Consider the following 14,515-nt stretch of genomic DNA (forward strand, 5'->3'; position numbering starts at 1 on the left):
CCAGCATGTCCAAATTAACAGTCAGATTTGATTTCAACACTATTAAAGTGTCTATATGGGTCCACACCAGAGAGTGTTAATTTAACTCTTTTTGGAGAGTTGGTACGTTAACTCTGATTTAGTGTTAAACACCAAATCTGTCTGGAGTTGATAATTTAACACTTGGTGTTAAGAGTTTATATATTAACTCTCAAAGAGTATTTTAGTTTAACTACGTAAGAGTTATCTTCTAATTAATTCTAAAAAGCGGGAATTTTACTGTTCTGAACTTCTAGAAATTTCTTTTGGAAATAAACATTTACTAAAAAGATGCAATGGTTTTTGAAAAACATTTATTCTGAACTGTGCACCACAATTTCAAAACATTTTCTGAAAGATGTAACAGTGTACAAGGTCTGACATAGGTGAGCTGCTAAATGCAAATAACAGCATTCTCATCACTTATTTCAATAAATACAAAATACAATATGCATGTCCTTCATTCATCACTTTGTGGAACTTCAACGCACTTCTGCTCTCCCCCATATTCCATCTTCACAAGCATATCCTATGTGGAGATTGAATAAAAATTAGTTGACACTAATTAATGGCACAAATCAATTGCAGCACAGTAAAAAAAAAAAAAAAAAAAAAAAAAAAAAAAAAAAAAAAAGGGAATCCTTTTTGAGCCATTACTTGTGTAAAGTATTTTCCCAAAAGACAAGGACACAGGCAACAGGTAATACTGAACTAAATGTAAAACCTCAACCTTTTTCATTTTTACCTAAACCGTGTGCACAAAACTCTGGAGGATCTAAATGCTAACCTAGAACCGAGTCAGGACGTCTGCTACTGCTGTTTGCTCGTTTTTTTATGGGAGATCGTTTTCAGGCTTCAAGTAGCACCATTATACCAACATTTCACATTCTAGACATTGTTTTAGGTGTATTTGACCAAAAAATTTAACTGAAAATTCACATGCAAGCGTTTTTTCAAGGCTGTGGTATTTGCCGCAAACAATACCTTTCAGCTAGCTAAAACAGAATATTATGCTATCAGCGAGCAACATGGCTAATGCCTTTCACACAGCTTTGTCTCAACTCCAAAGAGCCACAGAAGTAAAAGCTAATAATAATAATTGAAACAATCTTTGAAAAAATGACTTACCAAGCATGGCAAACAACTCAAATATGTAGAGCAAAATGTTCTGAAACGGCTTCACTTCAGCTTCGATTGGAGCCGTGCTGGGGGCGGAGTCTGTGAATTTACTCTATTAGTGTTGTAGCCCCTGTAGGAGTTCAGAGTAAAGAGGTCAAGAGTTAATGTTTCCATTGTAACACCTCCAGATTTGAAATAGAAACACTCATTTTTAACACTCGATTTTAACTACTATCATTTTACACCTCAGAGTTACATTAAAAGAATGTGACTCTACTTAGAGTAAAATTAACTCTAAGACTACTAACACCAAAACATTTAACACTTTTGAATTTGCTGTGCACAATTACAGAAATCGTGAAATTGTAGTGAACCTGCTGAGGCGTGGCCAACCTACCAAAATTACTCTTATAGTTCATCAATGACTCATCCAGGATGTCACAGAAGAACCCAGAACAACATCAAAGAAATGCGGGCCTCACTTGCCTCATTTAAGGCCAGAGTTCAGGAGAGCTGACCAAACCACTACTGACCAAAAAAGCCCCAAAGGTTTGTTTCACATTTTCCAAAAAAAAGACTTTCAGTAAACTATTCTGTGGACTGACGAAACAAAAGCTGAACTTTTTGGTAGGTTTGAGTCTAATACATTTTATATAAAGATAACCTTAACAACAGGTGGAGGTAGTGTGATGGTCTGGGTCTGCTTCAGGATGACTTGCTGTAATTATTAGAACCACTAACTCTCCTCTCCGCCAGAAAATCGTAAAGGAGAATGTCTGGCCATCATTTTGTGCTCTAAAAGTCAAGCTCACTTGAGTCATGCAGCAGGAAGATGCAAAACACACCAGCAAGTCCAACTTTTAATGGCTAAATAAATAAATAAATATTCATCCATCCATCTTTGGGTGCACACAACGCACCCAAACACTATGGCACCTCCTGTTGGTGGTGGGCCTACAGTAGGATGGACTCATGTCCCTTTTCATGCTGCGCCCATCCGGGCCCCATGGAATAAGGCCTCAGGCACCCTCCCTGTGCCTGGCTCCAGGGCAGGGTCCCAGTCTTCTGAATCACTCTTTGTCTGGTCCCTCACCCAGGACCAGTTTGCCATGGGCAAAAGCACCCAGAAAACATAGCCCCTGGGATCCCTGGGATATACAAACCCTTCTACCACAATAAGGTAGCAATTCGCAGAGGGGAAATAAATAAATAAATAACAACAGTTTTCTAGTGGCTTAGCCAAAGTCCGGGCTTAAATCCAAGGACCCTAAACAGGCCATTCATGCTTAAAAATGTGTCTGAAATTAAAAAAACAAAAAATCTGCAGAGTGTGACAAAATTCCTCCACAGCCATGTGAAAGACTCACTATACACTCAGTTATAAGGTTTGGGGAGCAATTACTTTTTCACACAGGGCCACATAGGTTTAAATAACGTTTTTTGCTTAATAAATGAAATATATTTTAAAAACTGCCGTTCACATTTACTCAGGTTATCTCTGTCTAATAACAACATTTATTTGATGACCTGAAACGTGTGACAAATATGCAAAAAAAAAAAAAAAACTGGGGAGAAAGCTGTACTTTTTTACAGCACTGTGTTATAATACTTAAATAAAAACAGATAAGCAAGCTACAGTGTAGCGCCGGTAACATGAGAGAATAAACGAGAAACAGCACAGAGGCGGGACGCTGCAGTTGTTATGTCCTTGCTGTGGATAAATTGCGTGTTGAACATGTGCCACTGGGATGTGAGCTAATTAGCCAAGGTTGAGTGGGACCCTGGGGGTGGGTTAACGTGTTGGGAGGAGGGAGGAGAAGAGGGAGAGGCAGCCAAGGTCAAACCCATGAGTGCACATGTGCTACCAAATCCATACAGCACAATGGTCCCTCTGTGCCACTCTGAGGGGTTCATTCGATTCAGTCTCTTCATTACTTAAGACCATCTTCACTTCAGCAATACACGCCTTCATTCTAGTTATCTCTGCCTGCACTCCTGTAGTTGGTCTAAAAGGTAGCATCTTAAGTTACCAGCGATACAAATGCGTAAATGCCTCACATGACTCCTGTGTATCCCATTTACTCGCCTTCATGCCTGCACCGCACACCTGTCCTTGCTTTTCATCTCTGTATGTCCTTTGATCTATTTGTTTCATAACAATGTCACACTCCTTTGTCTCACATGTAGAGCCTATAAAGAAAACACAGGTAAGGCATGCAGGCATAAATGCATGTGCATATTGCAATACTAGGAAATGCAGCTGAGTGAAATATGAAATACCATAGCAAAGAAGAAATAATTTATGTCCCTTCTATCTCATTCTTTATTGGTCTCACAGTGACTACAGTATGAATATTTTGCCGGCATATCGAGGACATTGTCATGTTTGCATAAAGAGGTAAATTATGACACCAATAACAATGCCGGCGTGCCACAAAGAGACGTAGGGGTAGGTGAGGGTAGAGGGGCTGAGATGTCGGACGGATCAAGGCAAGTAAAATGTAGCTGATAGGTGAAATACATTTAGAAAGAAACTTGGGATCTAAGAAGTTGGACTGGTTTCCTGTTTGAGAGATAAAACACATTATTTTTTATTCACATCCCTAAAAATTCTCATTAAATTTGGCAGCGAGGCATTCTTTTCTTCAACTTACTCACCTTGAACAACAAAGACGTTTTCAAATTTCTGTAAGTGAGTCGCCGGCAGGCAGTGAGTCATGCTGTCTGACTTTGCTTTGCTTCCTTGATAATTGTGCAGTTAAAGATCTACAAGGCCTTGAAAATGCAACATTTTCAATCTTTCAATATTCCAAACTCAAAGCATTAAACTTTCTTTTTTGAAGTGCATCAAAATTACTCACCCTCCTTCTCTTTCTTTTATCAACGGCTGTAGTTACATTTGGCAGATAAAGACTTAGTGTTGCTGTTAATTAAACAAGCAAAAGGTACAGGGATAGCTCAGTAGGTAGAGTGGTGGCCCCCTGATCGGAAGATCGGGCGTTCAAATCCACTAAACGGCTACCATGACGTACCCCTGAGCAAAGTACCGTCCCAACACACTGCTCCCCGGGCGCCCAATGGCTGCCCGCTTCACTGAGTAAATGGGTTAAATTTCAATAAAGTATACAAGAAAAAAAAGTGTATCTGTACTTGGAAAGTGACCTCACTTCAAGCAGCTGACACCTTAGCCGTAGAATTTTCTTATCTTTTGTTTTTTAAATACTTTTCTCTACCCTGCATGAGATCCTAAGCTCTATTGCTTATTGTGATTTCCTAACTTTTAGGGACTGTCTTTGATTAAGTTATATGGGGGTGGGTGCCGAGTTTGGCAGGTGATTGCTACCTGCCAAACTTGGCACCCCGTTCTCTTTACAGGTAAGAACAGGTTCAGACTTAAGAGTCTGATGAATGATGTGCTGCCTGCAACATTATCTATGAAGTGAACAGGGTACCAGTGGGCAATCTGCCAGTTCTGGTGTTCTCTAGTGAATTTCAGTCAAGCTAAAGAGCGCGGGGCTGGGAGAACTGGCTCCAGGACCTCCCACCTTCATCTGATTATTTCAGTTTGGTCACAAACATACACATGAGCAGCCCGGTCATTTTGTAGGGTTTTGGCGATGCTCTTCATATTGTGCTGCCAGGTTAATGGTTCTCGTGTAACACCTCATCTCCTGGCATCTCTTCTACGCACTTGAAAGTCGTGGGAGACACATCAGACCTTCTTATGATGTCACTTATGGGTGATTTGGACTATTGGTGCAACACGAATGGGCTGGAAGTACTGCCCCGTGCTACCAACAATAACAAGGACACAAGTAAAAAGTAAAACTAGCAAAAAATCAGTCAGGAAGGATAAGCAGAGCGCAATGATCCGTGGCCACCACCTGCAAAACCATTCCCCTTGCAGGGGTTGTCTTGTAGCCACTTTAGGGCCCCTGATTCACAAAGGTTTATTCAAAGCTATATCCATTTGTATTAACCCCATCTGATAGCATGACAACATGCATGTAAACAAACATTCTTGGTTCTTCAATTACGACAGCTGACTATAGTTTTAAAGCAAGCCACATTCCGCCTGTATTAATATAATTTTATATCTAGAAGTTCTTTCCAATTACCCTTTATTCTTTTCTGCCTTTTCAAGTTCATCTATTGGCCTTGCTTGGCACATCATTCTGCTTCCTCTCCACACTTTATTTGTATCAGTAATTTTTTTCCTCGCTCTTCAGGGTGTTGCTTTCTATACATGTTTTCTTTTGCCAAGGCCAAGGCCTCCTCTAAATGCCTGCTAAACTTGATGAACTTCCTGTTTATATGAGGCAATCTTTGCCAGGCTACCTTGGCATCTCTTACATTGGTCGCTACATGTTATATGTAGTAAACACCATATCTTATTTTAGCTTTTGACTCTGTATGTTATGGGTTAGACAAGACAGCACATTCTCACTCCCAGCTTGGTACATACTGATGTCAAGATGTTATATATAAATGCAAGAGACAACAGCATTGTTTTCTGACACACGGGGATACCTTTTAAGCATACCCCTTTAGCATGTTATTCATACTGCCAACTGTAAAATAAAGTTTTCTTCATCTTACAGTTCATCTATACTATTCCTGCAATGTGAAGCTGAATAATCGCTGCAATTTGTGTCTTTCCTTGTTCAAGTAAAGAATTTGTTTATTTGTATTATAACATATCTGAATATCTGCAATCACAGCATTGTAAGATGGTGAAAGATGTACCCTTAGCCACCCTCCTTGATTCAGACCTTTCTTTCTCCACGTAAATGGCCTCCTTGACTCAGCGTTCCTGTCTACATCCTCATCATTGAAAGAGTGTCCACTGGCCTGTAGGTGTAAATGTAGAGACCTAGCCTGACAAGGTGGCTCTTCTATATTGTGGCATCCACTTAACCAGAGGTTGTTTGGTTTCCCCGATGTATAATTTACAGCAATCCTCCTGACACTTACCAGCGTACGCTACATTACTCTGTTTGTGTCGGGGAATCTGACCTTATTTTGGTGCAGCGTGTTTTGGGGTTTGAAAGCCAAAGAGATGTAGTGTTTAGACAAAATGCATCTTAGCTGTTCCAGTACTTCCGACACATAAGGCGTCACTGAGGATTTTCTTACTTAGGCAGCAGTTGTCCTTCTTCTCTGCTGGATCATCTGGCACTTTCTTCAGGTGCCTTCCCAGCTTTGACAAATATCCAGCTAGGATAATGATATTTACTCAGGGCCTTCTTGATATGATGTTCTTGTTTGTTTGATCAGTGGTTGTCGATCAATGGTCAAGACAATTTGCATATTAATGACCAACAGACCTCACAAACCATTGTTCATCAATGGTGCTAGTTTCAGTCATCATGTAAATCTACTGTTTATAAGTTTGGGGAAACCTGCAGTCAGCTGAGACTGGGATTTTTGGAATTTCTTGTATGAATGTATGTGTGTGGGATTGGGTGACGAAGCTTGTAGTAGAAAAGCGCTATATAAGTACCAGGCCACTTACCATTTATACTCAACTATGGGCTTGTCTACCTGTCGCAGATTTCAGTAGCTTGATTACTGCCAACCTTGTCTTTCACACGCTCACAACAGAGTGTCACTGACTTCACGCAACAAAGTAGCAACCTTCAGCGTTAAAAAATGAAGCTTGGCAGTGCTGAAACCAACTGTTCCTGTACTTGAGGCTGGATCCAAGAACAAACAGACTCCCATCGTAACATGAGAAAGAAGCCTGTTTATTCCATCATGGATGGTTTGGGAAGCAACTCTCTGTTTTCTCTCTTGGATCAAGTAAGGCCTGTCATTACTGCTTCTTAGTTGAGAGAATACATCTGACAGCCTTTGTTATGACTTGGGGCCCACAGGAGAGGATCGGAATAGTGTTTTGAATATACCTTTGACCTTTGAGAGACACGATCTGTTTTCCATATCACGGTGACTAAAAAGTTTTTAGCAAGTCATCCTCAGCTCCTTAAAGGCCCAGCAGACACAATGAAACATCCCCTAGCAGTAGTGTCACTACTCAGAGTGTCTGGAGGATCTGTCCAGGAGAAAAAAAAACAATGCTGTGTTGAAAATATATTGATAATATCCCATTTCACAGGATTTGTATGAACCTATAAAACATCAAAATCAGACAAGATAGAAGACATCAAGATATTTGATGACTATACCCTAAGTTTTGAGTTAGAAAATCAGCTGTTCATCCAGCTGACAACCAGCTGGAACATTGTAGGCTCAAGAAGAACACCATATCACCCAGAGGGAGATTGGTCAAAGACTCCCCTGCTGATGGTGAACATCTCCCAGAGATTGTGGAAACCTGTGTGTTGCTTAATAAGCCAGCCTGTGAAATGCAACTTCAGAAAATGTGAGCCAGTGAGTTTTTACTGCCTATTCCGGAGGGACCTACAACCTCTGATTCTGAATAACAAGAAAGTAGAACCCCATACCATTGAAATACATGAAAAAAAAGGGGGGGAAACTGAACACAAAAAGCCAATATAGTGCTAGAGACGTCTGCAGAGAGAGAGGAAAAAAGAGTTATGACAACAAAGTAAGGCATTCTGGGAAAAGAGGAAAGGCAACCACATCCTAATTAGAAACATCACTCCCTGGTGTACTACAGGCACGCTTGGTTGTCACTAGAAAAACTGAAAAGCTGTCTATCTGGTAAAGTGGAATCTTCCAATTTCTGAATTTGTGCATGAGCAGAATATTGCATCATTGCCTCCAGCTTTCATGTAACCATGAAAATACTTGTGCCTGATCAAAGGAAAAGTACAAAAGAAAAGATTTTTATGAAACACAAGTGCACCGGCACAACCTGAAAGCAGCAGTGAATGAAGACGACTGTGGTGATACCTGCCAGTATACCGCTGGTAGCAAAGCAGATTCAAGCAGATGAAAGCACAATGTCAGCTGACACAAAGGATGCTTACAACTTCAAAAAATAAAATGTAAAAAATAATAAGAAATATGGCTGAGCAGAGACAAGACGATTTGGAGGACACTGTGTCATCAGCCAGTCAAAGCAAGCATGGAAACATCTGTGTTTTTTAAACTCTCATCACACAACTTAGTACCAACACTTGCCATGCAGAATTAAACTTGAAGCACTATGTCTTTATCGTCAACCAGATACTGACCACAGAGCGCTCATTCCATCGTTTATGAGACAGTTTCCAGAACAGCAGTCACTGAATAACATTTCCCAGAACAGCTTTCACACATTTCGTGGACTGTTTTGAAAAGCAGATTGTATTCACATGAACTTGGACTGCATAGTATGATTTACCACAGGAGCTGCTGAGCCAGCTCTAAACTGCAATCAGGATCTTGTGCACATCCATCATACTCTGATGTGGTGCAGCCAGAAAGCAGTGCAGAAACTGACTACAGCAAACAGTGGAGAGCAAACAGAGCAGCAAGGACGAGGGGGGCTACATTCGATCACCTGTGCTTAAGGTATTATGCAAGAACAAAAAAAAAAATGCATCATTACAGATATCCAACATCTTGTACGGGATTTTTTCACCTTCCCTCCAGCCAAGGTTGAAGAGCTGTTTACACCAAAACTACCAGATACAGCAGTTTCTATCCTCAAACTATCACACTCATACATAACTGACCAGTATCAAGATTTATACATTGAAGGCTCACTTTCATTCATGACGTACACTATATGGTCACTGTATATAGTATAATTGCTGACCATGTGCATCCCTTTATGGTCACAGTGGTACCCATCTTCTGATGGCTGCATGTCTCAAAGCTCCAACCATGTCAAACTGGTTTCTTCCACATGTGAATGAGTTCACTGTACTTAAATGGCCTACACGGTCACCAGATCTTGAGATGAGGTGGAGAGATGTGACAGTTTCACATCATGGATGTTGTGAAACTGACAAATGAGCAGCAACTGTGTGATGCTACCATGTTAATATACACCAAAATCTCTGATTCCAGCACCTTGTTGGAGCTGTCTCACAGTGTTTGCTAAGTGAGCCGCCACACACAGCTGCACTCTGTATTCATTAACCTGTATATTGCTTGTATATTGTGTATTGTCTGCCAACATGTGCATTAGCATAGTAAGACACAGGTGTGTATAGCAGCCGTTACACACATGATAGGGCATGAGATTCGTATGGTTTGTTTATGTGAGAATTTCAGTATTTATTTGCACATGATGTAGCCTGATGGGGTTTGCCCTCAGAAAGTAAATATTCAGCACAATGGTCAAACTTTTGGTTGTGTTTTGCTTTAGTTACTTTTTACATTAAGCAATCAAAGAATACCGTCCATGAAAAATGTACAAGTTTCAAATAAAAAATGCACTTTGTATTTCTTTCCGTGTGACTTATGCATTATTTTACATGCCAGTTTGAGAACCTATTGTTTGTAGCCTTTTTACACACCAAAAAGTGAAAATATGTATACTTATTTCCCCATTTCATTAAAGTCAAATGTTACTGGACTTGTGTGGAAGGATAGATAATAAAAAGACACTGTTGATTTTTTGCTCTGTAAGCTAAACCATCTGACAAACAAGTACACAAAGGATGCAAAAACTGATAACAACAGAGATGATATAAGAAGGGGTGAAAGAAAAAGTTCATCAAAATCTCCAGAAGGACAGGTCAGTGTGTGCGCGTGCTGTCACTGACAGTAATCAAAGTCGTAATCAAAGACAAACACATGAGAACACAGTAGTGCTTTGACAAGTGGAGAAGAAAAAAAGAACCTCCAAAAACACTTTGAAGCTACTCTATCTGTGAAATTGAGGAATCTAAAGATGAAAAACAAGGATCGGGTCCACAAATGAATGTTATGTCTCGGAAATCAGAAATACATAATAAGCTATCCAGTAAAGGACAGCGTGTGGAGAAAATCTGTTTTCAGAGCCACATTCTGAGTTCTGTGATATATACTCAAACATGAACGCATTATGTTTTCCAGCTCTTTGAGAGCCAGATCCTGCTGCACCGCTGTCTCTCAAGGTCGCTCTCTGTCTGCTCCAGCTTAACCAAGGTCACCCGCTTCACTGCGGGCTCTCTGCAGCCTTGAGCAGCTAACCGACCAGGAAATGTGTGTTCTCCCGTTCCACCACGTATATCTCCCAGTGTCAATCAGACAGTTGCAGCAGGGCTGCCATTTAATGTTCCTGCATGCTGCCTCTTGTTCATTAGGTCAATCCACTGAATATAATCTGAGAAAAAAAAAGGCAATCGCTCAAGCAAAGTTGAGCTTCTGAACAAATGTTAATCGAATTAAGTGCTTCAATACACCAGCTGTAGTCTGAAATGCTTCCACTTGTGTGTGCGTTTACGTGTTTTCCTGCATGCGTGTGAGTCTGTGTGTAAATCTTTGAAGAACCTGAAAGATCTTGACTTTTAGTAGGCGCTAACAAATTATGAAAAGTCACAAAAAGAAATGTAAACATACGTGGCTGTTCCAATTAACAAGGCCGCATAGTAAAAGCTTTTTAAATAAAGGGAAGCCACAGAGTGCGAAAGGCATTAAAGCCACAATAGTGAGAGTGTAAACGGGACCTTGGTTTTGATATAAAATCCCATGGCCTTGCCTCCACTGCCCTCCATGTTAAAAGCTCTTTGTGACGAGGAAATTACTTTATGAACCTCTGAAAGACACTCCAACACTTCAACCTCCCCGTTAGTTTCATTGCTAGGCCATGAGAGAAGTGCATGTGCGTGCATGTGTGTGTGTGTGTTTTCACCACTCTCCGTCTGTCTTCTTTATTCGTGTTTTCTCCAAAAATCATTCCTTCCCTTAAAGAAAAAAAACTCCCCATAGCAATTTTTTTGAACTCTTTGTCCTTCTACTTATAAAGCATTTGAAACCAAACGAGTAAAATAAAATCTGTAAATTATAAATCTGCTGAGAAGAAAATGTAAATAGCGTGCATAATTTGTGTGAACGGTGAATTTGAGGGTCTCTAGGTAAACAGACTGAGAGACTGCTTTATGTGGTGTTACCTTCAGCCCTTCAAACAATTCTTATAACCTCTGCTGGAACAACAGGTCTGTTTTTCTTTTTCTTTCCCCCAAGGTCTGTGGAAATTAGTTTATTTGAATGTGCTCACGCTGCCAAGCTTGGCATTGGGTGAATCATATTTATATGTGAGCGTTTGTGTTTAGGTCTGTAAGAACTTTGTTCCTTTAACATGTACCTGGAATGTTCAGTCCAGATAGAAGCAGAAATACCAAACATGTGTCTCTCCGGCCTTGAGACTTCACAGGGCTCCGACTGCAGCACTCAGCTCGGTAAACACAGTTTCCTCCTGTGGCTTTCTGTTTGGAAAGGAAACAAGGAAGTTGATCAAACACTGGATCAGAAGGCCATGGCTACACTGGAGTCGCTGGTCTTTGAAAGTGGAGAAAAAAAGGGTGAAATAAATGTGCAAAAACATTGTCCAGCCCTGCTAAAAATTATACATGTGCAATATTTTCCAAAAATAAATCTTGTGGTGTAGATATGCTTATCCTTATCTGAACAGAATTACACTCCAGTCCTGATGACATCATAGAGTCAGAGTAAAAGGGTGCACAAGATAGAGGACATTAACTGGCTGGATAGACACTGACTGTAAGGAGGAGGTGAAAAGGGGGAATAAAAGGTATAGAGGGGCAAAGCCATGAGGATTAAGTTAGGTGGCAATGCTTCCCCCTTGTGACTGATTATCAAACTGCAAGACTTACAAGAAAATCAGTGAAGCTCTTTTTTTGTAAGAGAATAAATAAAGATTTGAATGCCTGGAGCTATATCATGAAACCCAATTTGTTTAATTTCAGAATTTAAACAATTGTCCTGGGCTTTGAAATATACTGCTTAGATGCAAGGGAAACACTCGATACTCCAAACATGCAGAAATTCACATTATATGAATTTGACAGTAATTGAATTTTTTTCAAGTGCACAAGAAATTAATATTTGATAACATTTGGTTTTCAAACTAAATGTGATCATAAGCATTCCCGTGTGTGGTTTCAAACATCATTTTAAGTTGAGCAAACAGATAAATGTCCAAAAAGCCTTCAAGTTCTTTCTGCAACATGACAACAACTCCAAAAAAATACAGTTAAAGCCATATAAAAAAAAAACCCTCAGCTACACCCTCACAGGCTCGAGTACCCCTCCAAAGAAGGATGTGCCCCTCACAGAAGAATATGCCCCTCATAGCGTCGTGATCATCACTTAGTCTGGGATTACATGAGGGCAGATATCGACAAAAACTGTGTACAAGTACCCCAAGGTGAAGAGAACAACCTACCTGCCAATTATCCAGTTCTTTCAATGTCCACCTCAAAGAACTGTTACTTTTTAAGGGCAACAATTTCTTACACCAGATATCAATTTTTGAACACATACTGACTTTCACCCAGCAAAGTGTGAAAGTTAAAGGAATAACAATGAGCAAAAAAGCACATCTGAGTAAAATACATGGGCACAGGTTTAAGTCAGGGGGAACTTTAACCTCACATCATGACTTTATTATACCACTCTGAATTAAAGAAGCTTTAGAAATAAATATGTAAAGCTCTTACACAACCTTGCTCTACCATTGATTCAGCCAGACAGTTAGATAAGATTATCAGCACTTTATGACTCCCGTTCTTCTCAGATTTTCTCTCAAGGAGAGTTTCAGAAGTAAGTTTAGGGAAAAGTTATCCATTAATAAGACAGCAATCTATTCAACTCAAAGACTGAGAGCTGAACAAAAGAGTAGCAGTAACTCAAAAACAGCACAAATGGAGCAAAACCCGTGATTCCAAGTCAGCTCGAGCTGAACTGCATACATACAGCAACATGTGTCACTCTCCTCACATCATATTCCAAACAAACTCTCCCATTTCCCAATCTCTCCCTCCAACAAATCAAACCTACTGTTAACACCCCAGCACCCACCTGTAGGTTCTCAGCGGACGATTACTTATGATTCCACCGTGCACTGGCAAGGAGTGATGAGCATGCAACAAGATGAGAAACTATAACTACATTCAGCTACAATAGCAGCTCATTTAAAATAAAACATAATAAGCGAAAGACACTGAGGCGTGGAAACATGATAAAAGAGGAATGACCTAAAGGACTGAGCTATAAAAAAATGCAAGTATGATTTCTCAGAGATGTAAACAACTTTTGCCTGAAAGAAGCCAGTAACCGAGGATACTGGATAAAATCTATTTGAGCAGGTGAAGAGAAGTCTGAGGTTAAACAACATGTTATCAGTAAACGGCAGTGCGGCGGGGATGGAGGATGAAGCGCTGGGTCTGGCTGTGAATGGGTTCGCAGAAGATCAGAAAGGTTTGTGGGAGTAGGTCAGAACAGCGGGCAGTCAGACGGTCAGAGCCTTTTTCTACAGCTCACAGAGGAACTCCGAATCGTGCTTCAGGTGACTGATTTTTAAAGGGATCCTCTCGCGCTAATTACTTAAGGAGGCAAGAATCCGACCCCCTTAAAGTCATCATTTAAATGGATTTCAGAGTAGCCTCCAAAACCATGATCTATAGTATTTCATGCTAACACCAGAGAGTCAGACGATCAAAAGGACAATTATATAAACGAATTAGAGTCCTTAGGGGTTATTAAATGTTTCTAATTGGCTACATAACACATAAAATGACACATAGAGAGAGAGGGACCATTCATAAGTCACATTATAATGTAAGTCATTTCATCAAGGGTGGGATATTAATCTGTGGATGAGTCAGTAAGGGGAAAAGAGATCTGCAAGACAAGAGAATAAATGACATGAGATGTACAAAAGTGCCTTTGTTTTCTTTCAATCATTTTCAGCGGTCTTGATTCATCTTTGTCCTCATCATACAGCTGAGTTCAAGGAAGAGTGGAGGAGGGGAAATAGTCAGCTCGTGGAGTTTTCTTTTCATTCTTAAGGAGCAATTACACTCATGGATGATGATTTTTGAATTAATAGAAAATCTGTTTCGTTAAAGCATGTGTTCTCTTTTCATGTGCTGCTCAGACATCATGAAATCAAATTCTTTACATCTGCAGTCCTGATGGGGAGACTGGGGTAGCAAACGGCTCATGCAGCACTTGGTTACAGCTACATTTTTAGGTAACAGAGCCGATGAAGTCGCTGTGTGCAGCCTAGAATGACAGCGTGTTGATCAAAGGGCATTTTGAGGCTGCACTTTTGGATATTTGTTGCAAATTCAGTGTCTTCCCTCCTAGTTTGATCATAAACAGCCTTGTTTGCTTTATGAAAAAAAAAGAGTCAAATCTAATTAATCAGTGATCATTAAGCATGCAAAATGATCTTAGATGTGGCTGCACATAATACATAAAGAGGCAGTGTGCTGTGTTTGATTTCGTGTTGTCC

This window comes from Neolamprologus brichardi, chromosome 16 (assembly GCF_056152115.1).
Source record: "Neolamprologus brichardi isolate AB-2024 chromosome 16, ASM5615211v1, whole genome shotgun sequence".
Lineage (NCBI taxonomy): Eukaryota > Metazoa > Chordata > Actinopteri > Cichliformes > Cichlidae > Neolamprologus > Neolamprologus brichardi.